This window comes from Macaca fascicularis, chromosome 11 (genome assembly GCF_037993035.2).
Source record: "Macaca fascicularis isolate 582-1 chromosome 11, T2T-MFA8v1.1".
Classification (NCBI taxonomy): domain Eukaryota; kingdom Metazoa; phylum Chordata; class Mammalia; order Primates; family Cercopithecidae; genus Macaca; species Macaca fascicularis.
In genome coordinates, this window is record NC_088385.1 from 53,147,630 (window position 1) to 53,174,076 (window position 26,447).

Consider the following 26,447-nt stretch of genomic DNA (forward strand, 5'->3'; position numbering starts at 1 on the left):
AGTTTTTCGTATTTTTTAGTAGAGACGGGGTTTCACCGTGTTAGCCAGGATGGTCTCGATCTCCTGACCTCGCGATCCGCCCGTCTCGGCCTCCCAAAGTGCTAGGATTACAGGCTTGAGCCACCACGCCCGGCCAGAAGACAGATTTTTTTATAGCTTTACTATGAGTTTTTTTTCTGTCAAATATTATTTATGAGGAATGTTGGGGTAACTGGAGAGGAAAAATGTCATAGAAAACAGTTTTCTTTGGATGATCTAAGAGGTTCATGTTATATGTAATGTACCTCTTATCAGAGAGTTATTAGTGATATCATTTCTTTTCTGGTAAAGCAAAGCAAATCTTCATTTTTACATATTTGATATCTCTGAGTTACTTACTGATGTCAGAGAGGGCATCCTTGATGTATGTTTATTCATATATTTTCAAAAAACAGTACACAAAATTTTCCATTACTGAAGAAATAACTCCACAAAAACCAAAGGGTTGAGAATATTCCTTTAAAAAGATATTTTATTGACTGCTGTGCATTGGGGATTAACCAAACCTATAATTAGAGATTAATCTGGAGAAGGGGGAGGGAGGAATAGAACATGAATGGGACAGAGGCAGAGGAGGGAATGCGTGGGAATTAGGGCATTAGTGCTGCTGAAAGGGTGTGAATATGACTCCTTCAGGCTTTCTGAGTTTGCCAGGCTCTGTGCTAAGTACTCTGCATATATATCTTCTTCTTAATCTCTGTAACAGACCTATGAGGTGGTAGACATTATTATCCACAGTTTTCAAATGAGGAAACTGGATCAGAGAGGTTTCAGCAAATGACCCGAGATCACACAGCCAGTAAATAGCAGTCAGGATTTGAACTCACAGATGTTTGCACTTCACGTCTGTGTGCTTTACCGTATTGCATACGTCTATCTACAGAGCGCTGATTTTACAGACATTTCCCCCAACTTGGCTATTGGTTAACTGTCCAGATTTGTTTCAACATAAGTAACACATGCTCCATTTTATTTTTATTCAAAGATAAGTGTATATAAAGAAATGTAGATCCTTTTATGGTTTGCCGAAGTTTATTTTGTACTTAGTTCTTGTGCATCAGAAATACTTTATTAGTTGAAAATAGACCCATTAATTACTGTGTGGAATGTGAAAAAATGCATTCTTTGTAAATTTCTAGTTTTTCCTTTGGACTATGGTAATTTGCAATTGTCCCTATAGTCCTATGCTTTTGGCAGTAGCCACAGATTTCAAGTGTTAAACATAAATGAAATACAGTATATGATTTTCTATGTTGTATGGGAGGAAAAAAGTCAATCTGCAGGACAGATCCAAGTGATGTGAGACTCCAGCTGAAGGCTCAGGTCCCTCTAGGGAAAGTCACAGCAGAAAATGGCACTCTGCTGCTCTCAGTTTACTTGGCAGTGCCTGGCAAAGAGCACAGGAAAAACACCAGAGCAGCAATGAGCAATTTTTCAGCTGCCAGAGAAAAAGTTTCACAAACTGGAAATTTTACAAAGGTACACTAACGTCTGATTGTCTGATACTCATTTATTCATCAAATATTTGTTGCATAGTAGATGCTGAAAATACAATGCTGAATTAGTCATTGTTCCTGCTTTCAAGGAACACACAGACCAGACGGGAAGACAGTATACCAATTTCAGTAAAGGGCGTCAAGGGCCATCATCACAGGGCCTTATGTGAGCACCTAGGAGAGGTGCCTGGTTTCACCGGAAGTGTTGGGAAATGTTCCAGAAGAGGGAATATCTATTCTAAGCCAGACTGGCTATATAATCTGAGGAGTCCAGTGCAAAATGAAAATGTGGATCATTTGTTCAAAAACTATGAAGAATTTCAAGATGGTGACACCTGAGCATTAGATAAAGCACAAACACTTCTAATTGAATTTCCTTCTACTTAGACTATAATACCCACAATGGTAAAATTGTAAACCATTGTTTAACAAAATGAACCCACTCTGGGCATTTATGCCATTTGTGTCCTTTGAAGTATTATTACTATGTAGCAAAAATCTAAGGGTCTACAATAATGTATTCAAATCAGCCTGGTGTGGCCATGACAATTTTGGAAGAACTATATTAGAATGAGTCATGAATGTTTAATATTTAGTAAATGTTTTACATTTCCCCCAGAAAAGGACAGTTTCTGGGAACTTCAGGGAATATTTAAATACTTTCTCCAGCAGCCTGTTGCCTCTGAAAGAAATAATTTATGGAAACGATAAAAAGCAAGTGTTAGTATGTTTGTTGGAAAAGAAAACAGAAACCCTACCTGTTGATTACAAAAGCAGAGAACATGGTATCCATGGAATATTGTATTACCATATTTTTCACAACTACTCACTGTACCCTTTAAGAGTTGTATAATGCCTGCTGGTAGCAAGGTGGCCATACAATTTATAGTAATTCCCTGAGGAAGGACTCTATCTAGCCTTCCCACGTGGCCATGTGACTTACTTTGGCCAATGGAGTGAAAGGATGTGATGTAAGCCATGTCTGAGTGGAAGTTCCAGGCAAATACTCTAAGGGCCATGGCAGTTGGCACTCTGTTTTCCCCCTGCCACAAGTTCAACATGTTCCCCAGAGGAGTTCCTTCTTCAAGCCTGGATCCTGAATGAAAAAGCCATGTGGCGCATAGTCTTGGCCAACACATGAAATGTGAATGTGAAGTAAATCTTGGTTGTTAAAAAGCCACTGAGAATTTTGGGGGCTATTAATGACCAAAACTGGGTGAAAGCTGGCTAACACAGTGCTTTTATTTATAATAGGGCAATGATTCACAAATACAGTATTTGCCTAAAGGACATTCAGTTATCTCACTCTTCTGGGGAATGACACTGCTCTAATAATGATGATTATATAGGTTTTTCCAGAGGCAGATACACTGGGAATTTTGTTAATGGTAATCTGATCTGCTGGGAAATCAAACTGAGTCCTCCAGGCATGAGTTGGGTCTAAATGGCTAAAGCCCTGTCCTCACTTCCCCACCTGGTCCAGCTGCTTGCTGCCTACTTGATCTTGGACAAATTGCTAAGCCTCAATTTCCCAATTTGTAAACTTAGAATAGGACTATTTACTTCATAAATTTGTTAGGACAGGGTCACTTTCTATTTCTTCTACATCAATGCCTGTTTCCCAAACTCAGTTTCTACCCCTCTGATTAAATTAGCTCTTGTTTGACTTTGTCTATCATTTTTAATATAAAAGAAATAAGACATTTGTAGATTAATATTGAGCTTCTCTTTGTTTCTCCCCAAGTATCTATTCTTTCTTCAGTGACAACAACTACCTCATAAAGGGTATACACTTTATTTTGATATCAACATATAGATGATTAAATATGTAAGTTACTATATTTGCATATACTGTATTGGATATATATGTGTATACATACATAAGTTAAAATATGCATAAAACGATGTTCTGCACATAGAAAAAATTTAGTATAAAAGAATTCGTGAAATGTTCTTTTCTTAAAAGGATTATGGTAGGGGGAAGTGGGTTCACTTCTCCCTATGAAGCTGTTAATTCTTTTATGTCACTTGGCAAAACTTGCTTTCTTTCTCATTCTTGTCTTTCTTTCTTTTCTTTCTTTCTTTCTTTCTTTCTTTCTTTCTTTCTTTCTTTCTTTCTTTCTTTCTTTCTTTCTTTCTTTCTTTCTTTCTTTTTCTTTCTTTCTTTCTTTCTTTTCTTTCTTTCTCTTTCTTTCTTCTCTTTTCTTTCTCCTTTCTTCCTTTCTTCTTTCTTTTTTCTTTCCTTTCTCTCTCTCTTTCTTTCTTTCTCTTTCTTTCTTTCTTTCTTTCTTTCTTTCTTTCTTTCTTTCTTTCTTTCTTTCTTTCTTTCTTTCTTTCTTTCTTTCTCTCTCTCTCTCTCTCTCTCTCTCTCTCTCTCTCTCTCTCTCTTTCTTTCTTTCTTTTTTTTGAAGCAGGGTCTAGCTCTGTCATTCAGGCTGAAGTACAGTGGTGTGATCTTGGCTCACTGCAACTTCCACTTCCCAGGCTCAAGTGATCCTCCTGCCTCAACCTCCCAAGTAGCTGGGACTACAGGCATGTGCCACCAAGCCCAGCTAATTTTTGTATTTTTTGTAGAGACAGGGTTTTATCATGTTACCCAGGCTGGTCTTGAACTCCTGAGCTTAAGCAATATGCCAAGTGTGGAGATTATAGGCATGAGCCACCATGCCTGGCCTGGCAAATTTTTCTAATTGTCACTATCAGTCAAGTCCTGTCCTATGAACTGAAAATAAAGAGTGGAACTGGATAGAAAAAGGCCTGTTATCTTTTAGCTTACCTTCTAGTAGGAGGAAGCAGACAATAAACAATTAAGCAAATAAGTAGACCCAATAAAAGGTCAAAAAACATGAAGTAAGAGTCCTTGGGAGAGCTCTCTACTGGATGGATAAGAATAATGTGTTAATGTATAGTTGTTTCAAGGAAGGGTAGTAACATTTATTGAGCACCTGCTAAGTTTCAGCTAGTTTATCTGTACTGTTTCATTTAATTATCGTGATAATCCTGTGAGTAGGTCCATTTTGTAGGTCAAAAACTGGACATTCACAACTAGAAAGTCAACTAACTTCCCCACAATTAGCTAGCTGGCAAATTCAAGAGTGGACCTCTAATTCTTACCTCCTACTTCTTCCTCAAGCCCAGTAATCTCTTTTAAGTAGGAAAAACATGTCTCTTTCCGTTTACCCTCACCTTTATCCTCAGTTATGCATTTTTAGATTATAAATGATATTTTCTTAGAATAAAGTTAAATTTCAGCTTTCCCTGCATTTACAGGAAATATTCTTAAAAAACAGAGTACTGGACTTAAATTCTGGAGAACTACCTTCAAACTGCTGTCCTGCTACTCAATACCCATGTGATTTCTGGCAAGTCATTCAACTTCTATGAGCCTGTTTACTCATCTAACAGGAGAGAGTGCCAGGTATAAGGTTTTATGATCCCTAGTTTTGAACTAGTGGAGTCTGGCTTCACAAATTTTACTATACTTTGCACACGAATATTGCACACTGATATAGAGTTTCTCTCTGGTGATGTGTAGAAGGGTTTATATAACTCAGGTCACTTCCTCAGCACAGTGACTCAGAGCCCCTGGAGTGTGAAAGACTGAATCCCTAAGTCTGACTCATGAGCAGTAAGGTCTCCTTTTCCTCTGCATTTTACCTCAGTGTTTTTTTTTGTTTGTTTTTTTTCAGGCTGGAAGAGTTCGCCTCTGGCATGCCTCTGCTCTTGAGGGTAAAATGGGCTCAGAGTGACTTTTAAGGCTGCTCAACAAAGGCAGGAACACCAGAGAATTATCATTTTCTTTTTCTTCAGCTGACTGGATAAGTGTAGCTATAATAGAGTATGGTTCAGGAGGGCAAAACCACTTTGGAAGAAACCTTGAAAGTGATTCCATTTCAAGTCACAAGATCAATTATGTGACGTTCTAGAACTACTGATACTGAGTTTTACAGCAGATCCATGGCACAGGTTCAGAAGGTGATTCAGGATGTCTCTTTTCTTGGACGTTAAAGCTCATTACCTGAAAATTACTCAGCCTTGGCCCTTAGGGAAATTTTAAGTGCCCAGCCCAAACAGCATAATCCTATTTAAAATACCAAGATCGCATAATAATGAACAACATCAAAAGAAAACACTTGTCTGGGTCAGATCTCATCAATTAGACAATTTCCAGCAGAGAACACATCTCTAGATAACTACATGTCTGTCATATAAGAGATAGATGGACTTCTAGCTGTGTGCTTACAGTAAATTATCTCAAGAAAACTAGGCAGCAGGTAGAAATAGAGCAATGCAATCCCACTTTTTTAATGCTCCTGCCTACAGTCTTTGATGGAATGATCTTCATTTGATGACCATTTCTATTCTTGCCTGCAATTTGGGAATGTTAAATCCTACCTCATAGGAGTGTGTACGGGTAGCATGAACTAAGGTAGATAAAGGCTTCATGTGGTGTTTGGCATGGCGTAGGTGTAGATTGGACGTCAGTTTTCTGCTCATGCTTTGCTCATCACATACCTATCCGGTATCTGTACGTGCTAAGTTCTGAGCCTTACAAACCATAGGGAGAGATGTGCAAACTTGCCCTCAATGAGCATATTGTTTAAACAAGGAAGATGAAATGCATAGATAGACAACTAGAGGTGGAGTCTGAGGGAGCCCAAGAAATAAGCACGCTTTTCCTGGCCCAGTTGGTGACAAGGAGATTGAGAGAGGGTCCCAGAGGTCAGTAGATTCTGGAGAATGTGGCATGGATGTGTTAGTTCAGGGGACTTGCCAGTCCTTCAGTCAGGCAGTAAGAGGACATCCCCAGTTACCAGCCATTGGCAACCTAAAGAACTACAGTCTTCCTGGGGTAGGGGGACAGAATGGGTGCAGCAGGCTGGTATGTAGAGGGCAGGGAGAGGTGCTGAGCAATCGCACTAGGAGAGAGAGGGGAGTATTGCTATTGTGGAACCTTCTCCACATGGATGCATGAGACAGCAGAAAGGGAGAAGGAAAAACCCCTAATAAATTTAGCTTGCAATTTAAATTGAAGGGCTAAGAATAACTGACATTAATACTCATGCCTCATTACTGGTTGATTTATTTGGTTCTCAAACCATGGCTCTATGTCAGAATCACTTGTGGAGATTTAAAAAATTACAAATACCTGGCTCCACCTGTTGGGGATTCTAAATCAGAGGATTTGGGAAGAGGTTTAGATATCTACATTTTAAAATCCCACTACAGGTCATTCTGATGGGCATCCAGGGTTTTGACCCACAACATTAATTAAGCAATGATGGACTTGGTTAATCTTTAAAAATGCAATAGTCTTTACAAAGGACCAGTGCTAATTGCATTACGCTTCTGTGTAAAAAAAGATAAGAGAAGATCAAGGGAGTAGACAGATAAAAAGGTAAGTCCTGTGTCTTCTGTCTTAGGTTTTCATAGAAATAACCAGAAGATATGTATTTTTTTGCTTATCTTTTTTCTGTAGTTAGTATGATCAAAGCTAACATTTCAAAAGCCGATCTTCCCTGGAAACATGAATAGGAACATAATACATTCAGTTGCAGTTTTACCTAACTTTTAGTGAGGGCCTACTGTGTGCTAAAACTATGCTTGGCAATTTCCTGTGTCTTCCCAGGTGAGGAAGTCAGGCCGTAAATGTAGTAGGATTAATGACGGCATTCTGAGCTAGTGAGAATGTTTAGGAACCATGACTTAAGAAACGTTTATCTGCGTATGATTCTCACTGCTGATAAAGACACGGTGATGCTGCAGCATGTATGTATTGTGGAGACACTGAAATTTAATACAACTTTTTGAATAAAAATTTGATAATGTATCCGAAGAACCAGATCTATATAAATGTTCTTAACATTGCACCCATTATTTCCATTTCTGAGAATTATCTTAAGGAGATACTTTTTTAAAGAAACATGTTTCAGGTTAGAGGAGTATAATTATAATATCTTTTAAATGTAGCTATATCTGGAAATTACATAAATTTTAATCATTAAGGAAATGATAGGTGAATTATTGCATAATGACTTTTAGACACTTAAATCTGGTCATTATAAAGTCTTTGGAAGAACAGGTAAAAGGCTTAAGACAAAAAGCCAAAAGAAAAAATATGTACCAGGATAGTAATTAAAAGGTATTCATTAATGTTGGAAGGAAGTGTGAAGATGGGATGTAGTTTGTGTGTGGTAGTAGAATTCTGAGCGTGTTTTCCTTTTTGGGTGTGGTGAATGGACGTTGTCCGGTCTCCCCAGCATCCCTTCCCACCCTATATGCAGCTAAGAGGAAAGGAAACCTTTCACCTCTGGCCAGTGAGCTGGGATGCTGTTTGCCTGCAGTCATTGGCAGCCTTGCCTCCCTGTTTTTTTCCACTGCCGAAGGGAGGAAACTTGCCTCTAGTAAGAGACAAAAAACTAAAAATCTAGAGAGAGGCTGGAGTCAGAGGGATGAACAGATATATGGAGAAAGGGGTACAGAGATGGACGGGCTCACCTGAATTAAGTTGGCGAGACAGTCTTCTAAATTTGGCACTTATGTGACCCCACACAATTTCTTTCTTATACTAGTTAATCTTGTTCTAGTCTGCTGACAATCAAAATAATTCAGACAATAGAATTGGTTTAATTTTTAAAAGTTTTTATTCTGTGTTAGAGTCTGCCAAGGTTGTTGTTTGTTTTTAAATGAACCTTCTTTACTTTCTGAAGTACTAGAACATTTTGTACTTGTGTATAAATACTGCATTTATGAATCATTTCCCATTATTTTACTGATAGAATGTTGGTCTCCTCTCAGGTCTTCTTCTCAGGTTTTCCTGCAACATAGTCACATTAACTGTTTTTCCACATCCTGATTCTGACAATAGTCATCCTGAGAATGCTTTTGGAAAGGATGGTCTGAAACTACAATGCGGATTCAAATCTGTATAAGGCAGAAATGTATGGGGAATTCTGAAATCAATCAACAAACAGTAATTGTGCACCTACTATGTGCCAGGTACCGGGGCTACAATGAAAATAAAAGTAGACAGAGCTCCTGTCCTTAACATGCTTATCTCTGTGTGTGCTGTGTGCATTCACTGGAGGTCCAGGGAGGCTTAATCTGGGAGTATATTTAGCACTTAATGTTTATTTAATACCTCTGCAAAAGGTCAACAGGATAACAAGCAACATTTATGGACCTTTAATAAGATAAGGTCTGTGCCGTATCTTATTTTCCCCATTTTACCAGATGAGGAAATGGAGATGCAATGAGGATATTTAATGTGTCCAAGATTACAGAGTTAACAGGTGCCAAAGGTGGATTTAACCTGACACAGTCTGGCTCCTTACCATAGAATAATGCTGCTTACACGGTTGAAAGAAATCTGCTCAGAAATGCTGAAATTAATTTTTAAATTTTTTTGGAAAAATATTTATTAAGTTAAATGTTGGTGGTGAGATATACAGGTATCTGAGTAGAATAAAATGATAGGAGATTCCCTTTCCAACTTGCTATACTTTGAACCACAGGAAAAAAGTTCTGAAAAAATTAGTTCATCCATTTATTCATGTATTCAACAGCATTTTCAGCATACCACCTGCTACTAAGCAAATTATGTAGAAAGCCCTCGGTTTGTTAAGAGTAAATGGAACAGAAACAAATCCTTAAAATATAGCATAGGATGGTAAGTTCTGTAATAAAAGGGTTAAAAGGGAACTTTGAGAGCATTAAGAGGTGAAAGGAGGAGAAAGAGGGAGGAAATGTCATGAATTGTTTGACAAGTAAGCGAGGCATTGAAATATGAGGCGCAGCCGGGCGCGGTGGCTCAAGCCTGTAATCCCAGCACTTTGGGAGGCCGAGACGGGCGGATCACGAGGTCAGGAGCTCGAGACTATCCTGGCTAACACGGTGAAACCCCGTCTCTACTAAAAAATACAAAAAAAAAAAATTAGCCGGGCGAGGTGGCGGGCGCCTGTAGTCCCAGCTACTCCGGAGGCTGAGGCAGGAGAATGGCGGGAACCCGGGAGGCGGAGCTTGCAGTGAGCCGAGATCCGGCCACTGCACTCCAGCCTGGGCGACAGAGCGAGACTCCGTCTCAAAAAAAAAAAAAAAAAAAAAAAAAAAAAGAAATATGAGGCGGAATTCTTCCATGGACTTGGGGGTGAGTATAGGAGTGGTGGTGTAGAAAGGGACTTGTGCGGCAGGATCAACTTCTAAGCTCAGTCAACGGTGTCCTGAGAATTGCAAGTGGCTCTAAGAGCCTGACTAAAAAGATAGGTTGTACAAACTGAGCGAAAGCATTTGGAATTGTCTTTGAGGTCAGGGCTACATAAACTCTTTTAATTGTGTACACCTACCAGCAAAAATAACTTGAGCATATACTCTTCAAATATGTGTTTATTTGGATATATTTATTTATATATATGGACTATCAGATTAGTTTCTTATATCCCTTCAGAAATACACATAGATGTGATTAAATAGGAAATATTTAAAGATACATGTTAGTTTTTGCGCCTATAAAATTTTCTTAAACATTAGAAAGACCAATGTGTATGAAAATGCAGATACGTTTTTGAAAATTTTGATTTAACACTTTGTGATGGGGTAATTTAAAGGACTGGTTCTAAGTTCAGTTTATTTCGATTTCTAGTTTTAGTTAAATCAAGACACTTCATAAAGAAATACAGTTCTGATTGAAGGAGTATTTATTGGCAGGACTAACTAAGTCATAATGCAGTTTTTGCAGTTTTTTTTCATCTTAAACACTGTACTTAGGTTTTTCTTGAAATGTAATCAATAACTTTTTGTTTTTCCTGATATCATTTAGTCATTCTTGTAAACTCTTTGGAAGGTGTTGCATTTTAGTATTTTTAGTAGTTGGTTGAAATTCATACTCTTCATCTGGATTATTTAGACACGGGCTAGAAAATTCTGTTTCTACAGAGCCCTTAGAAATAATACCACACATCTACAACCATCTGATCTTGACAAACCTGACAAAAACAAGAAATGGGGAAAGGATTCCCTATTTAATAAATGGTACTGGGAAAACTAGTTAGCCATATGTAGAAAGCTGAAATTGGATCCCTTCCTAACACCTTATATGAAAATTAATTCCAGATGGATTAAAGACTTCAATATTAGACCTAAATCCATAAAAACCCTAGAAGAAAACCTAGGCAATACCATTCAGAACCTAGGCATGGGCAAAGACTTCATGTCCAAAACACCAAAAACAATGCCAACGAAAGCCAAAATAGACAAATGGGAACTAATTAAACTAAAGAGCTTCTGCACAGCAAAAGAAACTACCTGCAGAGTGAACAGGCAGCCTACAGAATGGGAGAAAATTTTTGCAATCTACTCATCTGACAAAGCGCTAATATCCAGAATCTACATAGAACTTAAACAAATTTACCCAAAAAAAAATCAAACAACCCCACCAAAAAGTGGGCAAAGGATATGAACAGACAATTCTCAAAAGAAGACATTTATGCAGCCAACAGACACATGAAAAAATGCTCATCATCACTGGCCATCAGAGAAATGCAAATCAAAACCACAATGCGATACCATCTCACACCAGTTAGAATGGCGATCATTAAAAAGTCAGGAAACAACAGGTGCTGGAGAGGATGTGGAGAAATAGGAACACTTTTTCACTGTTGGTGGGATTGTAAACTAGTTCAACCATTGTGGAAGACAGTGTGGCAATTCCTCAAGGATCAAGAACTAGAAATACCATTTGACCCAGCCATCTCATTACTGGATATATACCCAAAGGATTATAAATCATGCTGCTATAAAGATATATGCACACGTATGTTTATTGTGGCACTATTCACAATAGCAAAGACTTGGAACCAACCCAAATGTCCATCAATGACAGACTGGATTAAGAAAATGTGGCACATATAAACCATGGAATACTATGCAGCCATAAAAAAGGATGAGTTTGTGTCCTTTGTAGGGACATGGATGAAGCTGGAAACCATCATTCTGAGCAAACTATCACAAGGACAGAAAACCAAACACTGCCTTTTCTCACTCATAGGTGGTTACTGAACAATGAGAACACTTGGACACAGGGTGGGGAACATCACACACTGGGGCCTGTCATGGGGTGGAGGAAGGGGGGAGGGGGAAGGGATAGCATTAGGAGATATACTTAATGTAAATGACGAGTTAATGGGTGCAGCACACCAACATGGCACATGGATACATATGTAACAAACCTGCACATTGTGCACATGTACCCTATATAATGTAAGTATAATAATAAAAAATAAAGAAAAAAAACCTTAAAAGCAGAATTATAGAAGATGCCAGAAAAAGAGTTAGTAAAGAATGCTTGCAAGGGAAAGAATAAACACCAAGAGTTTTTCAATAAAATATTTTAAAATAGCCAGGTGTGGTGGCTCATGCCTGTAATCCCAGCATTTTGGGAGGCCAAGGCAGGAGGATCACTTGAGCCCAGGAGTTCGAAACCAGCCTGGGCAACATAGTAGGACCCCATCTCTGAAGGGCAGTCACTCAACAACATGTGTAAGTTAACAGACAATAAGAAACAAGAAGGGACAAAACACCAAAACCTCGCTCCTATACTTGTAATCTTCCCTAATGTTGTTACCTGGTGTTAATACTTAGTATCCAGTAAAATTACTGAAAGGAAAATCATAGTATATTTACCAACAGCTTACTTGCATTATTGAAATTATTATAGTACATACCAATTGATATTTTAATTACTGGTTTCTATTCTCTTCATCCTACACATTTTCCAGGCAAACATTTTTCATTCTATATCAAGGTAATTTCTACCTAAGTCCTCCCCTGAGAAAAAACACCAAGTAATAAATAATACAACCCTTAAAAGTTTGCAAATTAAGAAGTCCACTTTACCTGCTTTGACTCCCACAGTTGCTCTGAGAAACTGGCTGAACAGGATGGTTTTTGTTGATAGTTTGTTCATAATGAACTAGGAAGGGAGGCAAAAAAAAAAAAAAAAAAAAAAAAAAAGAAAGAAAGAAAGAAAAATCTGTTTCTAATCTTTTTTTAATGGTCAGATAGGAGAGGTATCTTTTTGTTTTTTAATAAGACACAGTCACATTACTTTTAGCCATTAAATCAATGATGAGGAAACATTCCCCCAATTGTATGAGTTATCTCTTGCTGCATAACAAATCATCCCCACAATTAGTATTGTAAAACAACAGACATTTTTTATCTCATAGTTTCTGTGGGTCACAGATCTCAGGAGTGGCTTAGCTGCATTATTTTGGGTCAGAATCTCCCACAACACTGTGGCTGAGGGGTTGGCCGGGCTTCCAGTCAGCTCAAGGCGAAATTGACTGAGGCTCTGCTTCCAAGTTCCCTCACGTGCCTGTTGACATACCTCAGGTCCTCGTCAGCTGTTGGCTAGAGGTGGTAGTTCCTTGCCAAGGGCTTCTCCATAGAGAGTGAGAGAGGGTGAATAAGATATAAGTCTCAGCCTTTCTGTAACATAATTTCCGAAGTAACTTTTTCCATAATCCTATTTATTAGAGTTACTAAGTCCAGTCCATATTCTAGGGGAGGGGTTACACAAGGATATAGATACCAGGAAGAGAAGATCAGCAGGGGCAACCTCAGAAGCTGCTACCACACCCGTTTTCAAAGCAACAAATTAATTTAGAAAAGCAATTACTTTCTTATTCACTATTAAAATGTTATCTTTACCTTGAAAAGACATACTAAGCATATCTGTTTTTCTGAAAATATCTGCATAATCCTGGTAGCCACTAGTCATCACAGGAAAGGTTAGACAACTTGGGAGCCTTGTCTTTGGAAAAGAAAAATGTGCAAGTCCACTTTTAGTTGGATAACTGTTAAGTATTTGGATACAAAATAACTAACCAAGTAGGAAGGACAGTTAATTTGATAAAATTAAGCCCTTCATAAAGTAGGTTCTTGGCAAGTCTTTTAAGTTCGATAAACTTTTTCAACTAACTTAGAAGACTTGCCAAGAAACTTCTTTATATATAAAGGGCTTAATTTTATCAAATTAACTATTGATAACATCCTCTAGCATGTAGAACGCAATCCGTTCCAATATTCTGAGAGTGAAGAAATGAATGTGGATTCCCCCCATCACCTCTCACTTGTGGGACCCTGTAAGAGTTCTTCCTTCAGGGAAGCTCAGCTGGGTTAGGTGAGGGCATCAGTATCATTCCATACACTCAACATGCATACATTTCAATTACTTTCTAATTACTTTCTTTTTAGTTTTGCTGAAGAGTAGGAATATGGAAAAATCGGAATGCTAATATTGTTTTTCTGTACCATATGTATCATCTGGTGCTTACCCCTTTGGAGACCTCTGCTCTAGGCCAAGGGTTCTTAACTCAGGATTTATTGCTTATGGGTGATTTGTTTTCAAGGGATAAAAAATAGTGACCAAAGCTGTAATCAGATCTCCAAGAAACCATTAAGAACCACTGCTATAGGCAATGAATAGATAATGAAGAATTTTACAAAGGAGAACATGAAGGGATTTAAAGTTTAGGATGCTACTTGGTGGCAGAGTAGAGGGTGGCTTGGAGAGACCGAGCCTGGAGGTAGGGCAGTGGAGGGTTCGCTCTCTCAGTGAGGCAAAAGGTGACAAGGGCTTGAACCCAGGCATTGTGAGTGGGATGGAAAGGGGAAACTTGTGGCATATGAAAGTCGGCATGTGCCACAGTGAAAGGCTGCAGGATCTTGAAACCACTAAGCAGGTGTTCATAAAGGCAGTTTATAAAGAAAACATGCCCGCAAGAGGAAGTCCGATCTCAGATCTAAGACACTTCAGGTCCTCTGTCCCCCCTTTTTTTTTTTTTTTTTAAACACTGTTCTTTCTTTTATTTTTTATTCTTTTGTTATTTTTTTCCCCTGGAGATTCAAGCTGGGAGAGAAAGGAGAGATTCAGTGACAAGTTATCAATATTTTCTAAAAGAAACCTAGCCATTTAGTAATAGAAGAAGGGTGTTTGGAAAGAGGGGCCGTGGAATAATACTGGCGCCCCAAATAAATCCGTGATCTGCTAAACATCTTCTGGGTTAGAAAATAGAATTGATCTGAATTCCATAGCTGTGGCTTCTTTAAGAAGGGTAAGATGTTTTAAAGTCCACCCCCGCCCTCTCCCCCGACCCCACCCCTACCCGGCTTTCTTCTGGAATTTTGATTTCTTTCCTTCTATTGTGATGAACATTGCTTTGGTTTTGTCTAGGCTGAGCTCTGTCTCCTGATCAGTCTCCTATTTCTGCTTATATCATAAAGGCACGTTTCTGTAGTGCTTCATACCTTACCTAGGCTCTTCACATGGGCTTTCTTACTTAACCAGCTCCTTGGGCATTGCTCTGAGTGTCCAATTCAGCTGAAAATATCATCTGCATGGCATTGCTGTCACAGTAGATTCTCAAAGTTGTAGTTGTCATCTCTTGGAGGTTCAGATAAGAAGATGAGTGGGGCACAGGAGCAGTGCACTTCCCCCTTGAAGTAATGTGGGGACAGAAAAGAGGCAGCTGTGTTTCAACAAGAGCCTCTTTCAGTCCTTGCATGGCCTCATGTTTCTTGACATGCTAACCAGTCCAGAAACAACAATGTCAGTGCAACTGGCCTTTCCCCACTGCTTCTGTAGAGGCTGATGTTATTCCTGTGGCCCAGCCAGGGCACCATCCTGAAGAACACAGAGCCAGTGTGCTGTGGGAGTTGAGGCTGCTGTCAAACTTGGCCAGTTCCTTTCCAGACACGGTCACTTCCCACTGGAAGTGAGCCAAGCTGGAGGATGGGCAGGGAGAGGATGGGATGCTCCATACAACATCTACCTTTCTAAGTTCAAGAGGCATTGTGGATTGTTCCTATGAGATTTTGTGGACTGTTAAGATTTCTTCTATCAGTGACAATAAAGTGAGACCTTATGCTGCAATTATTTCCAAACTGGCTGATTTTATCTCTGTAGCAGAACTCCTGGCACATGGCTACAGGTGTGTAGGTAACCTGAAGATATCTGACTCAGTGATCACTGTTTTTTGGTAAATGGAGAAAAAGGGCTCTTAGCTGGCTTCAGATCTTGTCTGGTTTCAATCTTGTGTGGTGACTGTTGGGAATTATTTCCTGGATATTTAATTTTTCATTTGAAAAACTATGGTAGAGGTCTACAAAGATAGTCCCTCCCTCCCTCCTTCCCTCCCCCCTCCCCCCTTCCCTCCTTCCCTCCCTCCCCCCTCCCCCCTTCCCTCCTTCCCTCCCTCCCTCCCTCTCTCCCTCCCTTCCTTGCTGGGAAAGAAGGGAGAGATTCATTGATGAGTTACCAATATTTTCTAAAAATATCCAGTAATATATAGTAATAGAAGAAAAAGGGTGTTTGGAAAGAGGTGCTGTGGAATAATGTTGGAGCCCTAAAAAATCTGTGGTTTACTAAACATTTTCTGGGTTGGGAAATAGAATTGATTTGAATCCTCCAGCTGTGCCTTGTTTAAGAAGGGTGAGTTGTTTTTATAATTTTTTTCTCCCTTTTTCTAGATCTATCTATTTTTCTCTGTTTGTCTCTTTCAAAATTTGAGGTATAGTTCTCTTTTCCCTCCCTCCTTGCCTTTTTCTTTTCTTTTCTCTCTCTTTCTTTTCTTTCTTTCTTTCTTTCTTTCTTTCTTTCTTTCTTTCTTTCTTTCTTTCTTTCTTTCTTTCTTTCTCTTTCTTTCTTTCTCTCTTTCTTTCTCTCTTTCTCTCTCTCACTTTCTCTCTCTCACTTTCTCTCTCTCTGTCTTTCTTTCTTTCTTTCTCTCTTTCTTTCTTTCTTTCTTTCTTTCTTTCTCTCTTCTTTTCTTTCTTTCCTTCTTCTCTCTTTCACATTAGGCTGAGCTGGGCTGTAGTTTCCTCTCAGTGACCTATTAATTGTGTGCCTTGAGGAAATTGATTCTCTTCTCTAAGCCCTTGTTTTCTCATCAGTAATGACATCTGCTTTATCACAGAGTGATATTCATTAATCATCAAGGATTGGAAATGATAAGTAAAGCACTAGAATAGTTCCTGTCACATCAAACAAACTTGCTAAATGAGAATTATCATTTTCCTGTATAAATTTCACCCATGTGGCCTGCAGTGACTTTGTAGAGGAGCGAATCAAGGTTTCTTGATGTGTGAGTCTCATGACTGTAGTAAGAAGCACAGCCAAGTTAGTCAACAAATGTTTATAAAAGTATCCATTGACAGCATGGTGCTGTTGTAGTAAACGTTGTACAAAAAGCAAAAATATAAACTTTCTAGTTATTAAAAACTTGCCATCATATATGGCAAGACATGGTAAAACATTTAGAATTAAAAAAAATAAGTATTTCTGTAATTTTCTAGATCCTCTTCTTATAATTTTTAATAATTTTTAAAAATTCCTGTCATTATTCCTAGATGTCTCTAACCTTTCAGAGATCTCTATAAGGCCAGTGATTCACTTCTGGAGCTTTGAAGTTATATGCTGGGGTTTGGCTTCAGGACATTCTCATTCCCATTTGTGATAACCGTGACCAGAAAGCTGACTCATTACCTGATTAATACAGATAAACAAGTAATAGGAGGAGAGTGCAATATAATTCACATCTGCCTTAATAAATCAGATTTATTTAACTCTTGTTTAGTTAGCTTTGACTGGATGAGTCCTGCAGTGTTCTGGAGGAATTTGCAAGTCCCCTCACCTTTGCTGTCTGCTCTTAGAGGGTTACTTTCCCTGTTATCTCCTGATATCCCTGTTTGTTGTTTCTTTTCAAACCTGAAGCCACCTCTCCGTTCATCACCCACTGCCCTTCAGAACTCTTCCCTTGAAGTCTTTCCAAACAGGTGCTGTCCTGCTTCATTTCTGATTGACATTCTGCTAACTCTTGTTTCTTATAGATGTTCTCCCTCCTGAATACTGACGTGCCTCTCTTTATATAGCCCTAACTGCCTTTGTGTTTCCATGTTCACTACTTGATGTTTACCAGTATTTCTTCTGCCTCCTCCAGGAGAGCTTGTGAGGATAGGGATACCATGTTGCTTTTTTATGTAATGCCCTACATTGTTATAAGTTAAATGAATTATAAAGACAATGGATAAAGGGCATATCTGGGAAAGCTCTCAATATACTTTTTTGTTTTTTAGTGTAGCAATTTTCATCTTAGTCTGATCATCTTACTATTAATAAAAACTTATTAGGCAAAGGTTCCAAATTATATCTTGCAGGAACGTGCACAAGTTTGGACTGGTGGATGACTCATTGACTCTGAAGAATTAAATAGTGGTGGCTTACTGAGAAAGTCAGCCTGAAAAATTGAGAGAGAAAGAGATTATACTAAGTCCTGCTGCAGGCAGAACCCATTAAGTGAGGCATTTCGGGGCCCCTTGTAACTTACCAATAACTCTCCCCATTTGTGTGGTACAGATGGCAGGAAGATGAGGACTTTAGGCTATCTGATGGGAGAATGAAGAAAAGGGGCCACAAGTACTCCTCCCTCTGTCAGCCTCATGTCAACCAGTAGTAGTGGTAATTACCACCATTGCTGAGCCCCTTACTAGAGTAATAGCAGTATAGTCATAGTATATCCAGATACTATGCTATTTTAAGAAAATAAATGCTATCACATTTAATCCTCACAAACCACCTCTGAAAAATTTTCACAATTTTATACAAGAGAACACAGAAGCTCAAGGTCACACCGTTAGTAAAGCATAGAGTCAGGCTATGTGTCCAGGTCTGTCCAATCTTAAAGCCTGTGCTAAGTCTTGTCCTCACCTATTTACCTGTTTATTTTGGCTATTTTGTTGGGTTTTTTCTTCCTTTGGGAAGGGGGAGGATGGAATCTTACATTTTTTGTCTTATATCCAGGACTTAGCATGTTAGGTGTGTTCTCAGTACATTTTTGCTGAGTGAATGGGCCAGTCCAGTCCAGTCCAGTTGCTCTATGATGGAATGTGGAACTGAGCAGTGTAGTGTCTTGGAAAGGGCCATGTTGAGGAGGTAGGAGGGAGACCTAGGTCCTAGTTCATTCTCTCTTACTAACACATGATCTTGGGCAAGTCACATACATTCTGTGGGTTTCAGAGTATTACCTGTGAAACATAAGGGGATTGAAGAACAATGTAATTTCTCCAATGCCTGATTCTTGTGAGGCATGGAGAAAAGGCCACTGGACTAGATCGATTTGAACATGTGTTACAGTAAAAGAGAGCGATTTCATGCTTGGGGTCAGTAATTCTGTTCTCTCTTTTTATCTCAGAAACCTATATTTGTGATTTATGATAAACTCTTGCATTTTCCAGTGCCATTCCTCCCAATTGCTGATGAAGATATAGCGATCCCTGCATCCTTCCTGGCTGTTTCATGATCTCAAAGTTTTATAGAAGATAAAAATTTAGTAACAATGTAGTAATAATATGATTAAGCACAATGATCATAAAAAAGACCACAAATATCATCTAATGAAAACTCAGCCTCCTCTTCCTTCAACTTCCTCTTCCTCAACTAGAGAAATGCTGAATTGGGATGGCATTTAATGTTCTGGTTTAAATACAGGTATTTTAATATCATGTAAATATCACTGCTTATTGCAGTTGAAGAAAAGTATCAAGAAAATAACAGATTATTCAGACATAGACTGACATGCTACACAATTACCCCAAGTCTACATTTTAAATGATTTTGCTGATGATTCCTACAATGAAATAATTTTCAATCACAAAATTACTCTTGTCCCTTAAAGTGAATTATTTTGCGAGAGGCTAGATTTCAGATATATACATACACACACACGCACGTCTATATATATGCATGTGTGTATATACATATATATACACATGTTTATACATATACAGATATACATAGATACATTTGTTTAAAGTCCATCCTTTATAAGTCAGCCGACATAATGTTAATAACATAAACACACACACATATATATGAATATTATTAACATTATGTCGGCTGACTTATAAAGGGTTGACTTTAAGCAAATTGAGTGTTGAACTTGATGGCCTTGACCATCTCTTGGATTTTTCCTGGGCTCACAATGATCAGAATATACATATCCTAGAAATAAAAATGTCATTGGGGAATGACATGAAACCTTTAACTCGAGTGACTCATGGAAATGTTGATTATTGATGCCTTCCAGGTGTAGGAGGAAGAAAGACAATCTGCCAAGTGCCACATTCTGACATTAGCAGGTTTTGATGAGGGAGAAAGCAGGTAGAGGGCTGTTGAGTTACTAACACAAAGCCACACAAATGGCAAGTGGCAAGGATGAAATGAAAGCCCAGGTCCTTTGAGCTTCTTCTTCTTTTTTTTCTTTTAGAGACAGAGTTTCATTCTGTTACCCAGGCTGGAGTGCAGATGCAGTGGTGTGATCATAGTGCACTACAACTTGGAACTCCTGGGCTCAAGCCATTCTCCCTCCACTGCCTCCCAGTAGCTGGGGACTACAGGTGCACACCATCCTGCCTGGCTTTGAGCTTCTCTTTAACTACTTGCTCTCTCTACCACACCCTGACATGGTTTCCTGCTTCTATAAGAGCTGACAACCCTTTCTTGGATTTGCAAGGTTAAGATAGAGCATAACTGAGAACTTTGCCCACTGCTTAAATCATTATTAAGTGGGACTATCACTTCATCCACTGATGGGATGGGTAGGAAAGGGGTGATGCTCTTGAGAAGCTAAGTAGGGTGAAAAGCTGTGCTGGAAGAAATTGGTTTCTGGCATTATATTCAGGAATATAGCAATTTATTTGCAAAACAATTGTTAGCAGGGTGTCGTGGAGGGCAAGGATGAAATAACTTAAGGGTTGGATTTTCTCTTAAAGGTGCTTCATTTGGCTGAAGCCTGTTTCCTCCCAGAGAATTTTAGTATTGAACAGGCTCGTGATGGATATTATTTCCAGGTGTCTACTTTAGAGATCTATGTAGAGATCTACTCTTTTTCCTCCAACATGGTCTGAAGTTCTCCAGTCTATCAGACCAGCATTCTTTCTGCTGCAATTTAAGCTTACTTCCTCTCCTACTTCCGTTTAAACTGATACCTTGCCCAACACTGGTTAATCCCAAGAAAGATCTTGGGACAAATGTGTCTATTAGAACACTCTCTTTTTGGCTTAGTTGTCTTCATAATTCCTCTTGTAGGTGACTGGTTATCTTGATCTCTCCCACAATTGGTTTGGAAGCCTGCTCAGCAGCCCCTGTCACTCAACTCTCAAGGATCACTTTTGTTATCAAGCAAATATTAAAACAGGTGGGCCGGGCGCGGTGGCTCAAGCCTGTAATCCCAGCACTTTGGGAGGCCGAGACGGGCGGATCACGAGGTCAGGAGATCGAGACCATCCTGGCTAACACAATGAAACCCCGTCTCCACTAAAAATACAAAAAAAATTAGCCGGGCGTGATGGCGGCGCCTGTAGTCCCAGCTACTCGGGAGGCTGAGGCAGGAGAATGGCGGGAACCCGGGAGGCGGAGCTTGCAGTGAGCCGAGATCAAGCCACTACACTCCAGCCTGGGCGACAGAGCGAGACTCCGCCTCAAAAAAAAAAAAAAAAAAAAAAAAAAAAATAAATAAATAAAACAGGTGGAACCTGCCAACAGTAATATGACCCACTGAGGAGAGAAGGTGACTGAGTCTTGGCAGCTCAAGTCAGGCTTGAGAGAGGTGACTATGGGAATCCAAATGAACAGCTTATTTCCAAAGAATGTGCAAAATTCCAGTGTCAAAAATGTGAACAATTCAGTGCAACTGGACACACCTGACACACCTCTGCAGTCTCCTCACACAAGCCACCTGCTCTAAGTCAACTTCAGGAGAACCTTGTTTTCTAGCACCCACAGGAGCAGTTCCTACAACTCAAAGGAGAGTTCAAATGGAAGGAGGGTTTGCTCCAAGGCTCGGATATACAGCTCAGGGTTAACAAGAGTTTCCGGTGAAGCCCATGATGAAAGTTTATTATGAAACACTGACGTTTCTCACCTTTTTTTACACTTTCATTTTGCTGACCTGTTATCAGTAATTTACGTGTTACTCACTGTCAAAAAACATGAATAGTTCTTATAGCCTGGCTTCCCTTTCTTCCAAGTCTCAGAGCTTCTGCTGGGTCAGGTTAGCCCAACCTCAAAAAAACCTTGGAGTTTTTCCAGGTAGTCAGTTCTTTCTGCTCAGCTGCCACCGTGACTTCATAAATTTATGTAAAGGAAGAATAATCTAGTGGGGAAAAACTTGGCTGTATTAAGAGAAGATATGAGTTTGAAGCCAAGTTTCATTAAGTTGATAATTACGTGACTTTATCTCCTTTGAAAAAGCAGCTTTGTCTCCTAGTACATCTGGTTTTAATTTTGTATGATACAGATAAGATACTAGTCACATGGTGATATACAAGGATGCTCTGAAAATGAACTAAGGCATACTAAGCTCCAAGACTCCTTTGATATAAATCCTACATAAAGTCAGCAAATTGAGGTTATCATTATAATGATGTAAGTGGATGTAAATGCTCACCAAGGCTTAACTACATAAACACAAGGAAGAGGAAGAGAGATTTTTTTTTGAGTTAAAAAAAATAAGTGGCCAACATCCCCCCTTTTTTATTTTTACGGTGTGTGTACATTAACATTTCTAAATTACTCAATTCCTTCTTGTGAAGGTTTTGCTAAAACCTGTAAGTTTAGACTATCTGGTGAAAAATCATATCCTTTTGTTATTGATGTTTTAAAACATTTAAGTATTTTGACCTGAATGCTGAAGAACAAAGACAATTGTTCAACTAAAAAGGCAGAATGTAAATATTTATTTAGCTTAGGTATTCTCAGAGCATCTATTTTCACAATCAAAATACTTCCTCGCAAATATTTGAGAAAGAGTTATAATATGGCTCTTTGAAAAGCGTGGGAAATTAAGGATGAAATAAAAACGTGACTATAGACTTCCTTCCTCAATTTTGAGTAAGATTTCAGTGAGGTTCTCTTATAATTGGATGTTGATTTTATTAGCTTTTTGTGTTACTTCATACTGCTTACTTTTGAAAATGTTAATTGCATTTAATAGATACATGGTTTACAGTGAATTAAGTGAAATATTGAAAAACAATTCTTAGAAAATAAAAAAAAAATGTTGCTTTCCATTTTATTCCTTTTTGATTTATTTATTCCCAGGTTCTGCAGGTTAATTTAACTTTCATAATTTTGTTTGCTACATATTCTTTTTTTTTTTGGAGACGGAGTCTCACTCTGTTGCCCAGGCTGGAGTGCAGTGGCGCTATCTCTGCTCACTGCAACATCTGTCTCTCTGGTTGAAGCAATTCTCCTGCCTCAACCCCCCGAGTAGCTGGGATTGCAGGCACATGATGCCATGCCCAGCTAATTTTTTGTATTTTAGTAGAGATGGGGTTTCACCATGTTGCCCAGGCTGGTCTTGAACTCCTGAGCTTAGGCAGTCCACCTGCCTCGGCCTCCCAAAGTGCTAGGATTACAGTTGTGAGCCACCGCGCCCAGCCACTAGTTATTCACTTTCTTGTTTGAACTTTTGATCATTTATTCCTTTATTTGGCTGCCCATTCATTTGTTAATACACTTATGAAATATTCAATGACCTAATAATTTGTGCCAGTCACCATTCTAGGTACAATTACATTTCATTAGTATAAAGGCATACATTTCATTTAGGCATATTTCTTTTATATTTGGCAAATTAATTTGTTTTGAAGCACATTGTAAACACTAGAAAGAAATTGATGTGACTTAGTATGGTAATAAGGGAATGTCTGCAATTCAGGTTTTTGACCAGGTCAGCAGTAATGATAACGGCTTACACCAACAGAACCCTGCCATGTACCAGGTGCTATTCCAAGTGCTTTTCATGAATAAATGAGTTGAATCCTTAAAATAACTGAAGATTAAAATAAGAGAGGAGGAAACTGAAGCAGATACCTCACTTTAAGTGATGCTGTTAAAGTTACAGAGCCTAATAAATGCTGGTGCCAAAAGGACAATATTACAAATGTCAAAGTGTTTTTGTGAGGATTAAAATAAGAAAGTCGTGCAAAGTGTTTATAACTCAATAATCAGTAGGGAAAAAAACCCAGATCATAGAATAATTGTTTTTGTGATTGCACCAAGTGACTCATTTAAAATGCAGTCTCTAGGGTGGACTTAACTCTGTCACCTACTAGCTGTGTGACCCTTCAAAAATTGTTTTACTTCTCTGTGCCTCAGTTTCCCATCTGTAAAATGAGCATAATTCCTGCACGATCTAAGTAGGTAACTATGAGGCTGTAGTCTAGGAGATATGGACTTGACAGTGTGTCGCAGGCCATGAAGAACTCTGGGAGCGTAGGAATTTTGCAGCAGTGTCTTTTTAAATGGTCCTACCTGCTGGTAGGACACCCGCCTTTTAAAAGATGGATAGCCTAAATAGTACACAAATCAACTTTTACCTCACTAGCATTTTTTTTTCCCACTAAACACTTCTGGGTTCTTGGTAATTCTTTTGTAAACCACTTCCTCTTGTTGAAATCTTGAACTAGTTTTGATATAGAAACTAGCTGTTGGGGTGATAGCACATGAGCCAGTTTATTAAAATCATCACCTGGTCTTTGGAGAATGGTGGTCTCTTCTGATTCTTTGTCCTGGATTACAACTCCATCTTGCCACCCACTCCCATCATAGAAACTCATCCTTAAATACTCTTAATTGACCACATCTCTCTGCTCTGTAATTCTAGCTTGCAAAATAAGCTCTCCTAAATATATCATCTGATGACTATTCCAGTTTGCTGTGCTTTCTATTTTTTACATCTTGTGTTATTTGAAGACGTTTATATTTACCTAATCCCCCTAGAAGCCCCAGGGGAAAGCAGGATGCCATGAGCCTCCAAGCACGCGGACTGTCTGCATTCATTGGCCAGAAGGAACAGTATTCACTCCTCTTTGGTTTTCACACAAGTCACTACTTTCTTGACTCAACCACACATCCCTTCCTTTGTTATGCTTGTATCTGAGTCATTGCTGCTGCTGATAACCAAATGCTCTTTTGCCATGTTCTTTTCTTTTTTCTACTATTTGGAAAGTCTAATGACTTGCTCCTTTTCTGTCCCCTACAGAGAGTGCAGTGGCTCATGCCTGTAATCTCAACACGTTGGGAGGCTGAGGTGGGCAGATCACATAAGGCCACGAGATCGAGACCAGCCTGGCAAAACTCCATCTCTATTAAAAATACAAAAATTAACTGGACATGGTGGCATGCACCTGTGGTTCTGGCTACTTGGGAGGCTGAGGCAGGAGAATCGCTTGAACCTGGCAAGTGGAGGTTACAGTGAGCTGGGATCACACTACAGTACTTCAGCTGGGGTGACAGAACAAGACTGTGTCTTAAAAAAATAAATAAAAACTAATAGTAAGTTGACTTTCTATTACTGTGGATTTAATTAGTACAATTAGTGTGTTTTCTATGCGGAAGGGGGATGGAGGAGGGAGGAAAGAAGCTGTTATTATAAAACTGTAGTATATGTTTTAAAAAGTTATAATTTTTATCTTTTTTTATTCTTAGAAGCAATATATCTCACACTTCAGGGCTAAAATGTACTTCTCTTCCTCTTCTAAAATCCTGGATACAAATCCTTGGTTTTAAGTTCTCTTTTCCATTCCAGGACACTTTGCAGCCAAAAGTGGAGGTTGAGCTGATCAGGACGGGTTAGGCAACCCTTGTTGTTGAAGGAAGATTTTGGTGGAAGGATCCCATCCCAGTCCCTCCCCTCCCCTCTTCTTCCTCTTCCTCCCCCTTATGATTTTCTGAGCTCTTCAAACACTTTGTCCCTGGGATCACCCTCGCCTCGGGGATGGAGCGCTCCAATGTGGCACCCTTATACCTTGCAAGTGCCTTCAGCAGTGCTTCTGTCAGCCTTGGATGGTGTAATCCGGAGCTGGAGGTCTCTAAGCAGTCAGGCTGCTGCGAGCATGATATTTTGGTGTGTTTGCACCAGCTTCCTGTTGCAGAATTTGGGAAGTGAATCTGGTAACTGCCTGAACAGAAACACTTCCCCTTACTTTCTATATCAAAAAGAAGTTATGAAGTTACCTGACATTGGTGTCTCTTTTTAGGAGTAAGTACAAAGCACTGTGTTTTAAGGAGACTACATAAATAGGGAAAGAACCTCAGCTTCAGCTAAAACAGGTCACACAATTTCTTTTAGCCTCAGTTTCCTCTTCTGTAAGATGAAGCGATACTATGCCCCTTGCATTGGTTGCTATGAGAAGGCAATGAGATGACTTAAATGAAGTGCTAGGTACCTTGGCGGGGGGCACTCAATAAGTGGTAGCCATTTCTCTTTTGGAGAATAGGTTCTGTTTTGTATAAATGTTGTGGACTCTGTCTTCTGAAATTTGTTTTGTGAGTTGCAGTCATGTGCTTCATATTTCCACGGTAACCCTTGTACTCTGTGTCGGTGTTTATACCCACTTTTGCCAGTGGAGTGAGAGCTCCTGCAGGAAAGAGAGGCATAGTGTGCTGGGGTAGAGCGGCATGGAAGGAAGGGCCAAAGAGCTCAGGCTGGAGCCAGGCTGTCTGAGTTTAAATGCTGCTGCTAAGTTGGTAGCTGTGTAAACTCAGGCAAGTTACTCAGCTTCTCTGTGTTTCAGTTTCATCATCTGTAGAATAGAGACACTACTGTATACTACCTCATAGAGAGGTTGTAAGAATTAAATGAAAAAATTCACAGATATATGTAAAATGCTTAAAACAGCATCTGGCTCAGGGTATGTATACTGTTACTATTTACAGCATACATCAGACTCACCATATGGTGAGTGCTCCCTAAATGCAAGCTTGCAAATGAGTGGGAAGTAGAGCATCCCTCTTTCTCTGTGTTCTATAGGGATCCCAAATGGAAGTGTGAACTACACGTGCTTATAAGAGAT

General features: G+C 39.2%; 1 long non-coding RNA gene across 1 annotated transcript in view; it reads right to left on the reverse strand.

Moving 5' to 3' along the window:
- LOC102119077 (uncharacterized) overlaps positions 1-26,447 on the reverse strand; it is an 84,810-nt gene that overhangs the window by 22,291 nt on the left and 36,072 nt on the right. Inside the window, exon 2 of the long non-coding RNA XR_281908.5 lies at positions 12,426-12,501. This is a non-coding gene — a long non-coding RNA (uncharacterized lncRNA). The remainder of the gene's footprint in view (positions 1-12,425; positions 12,502-26,447) is intronic.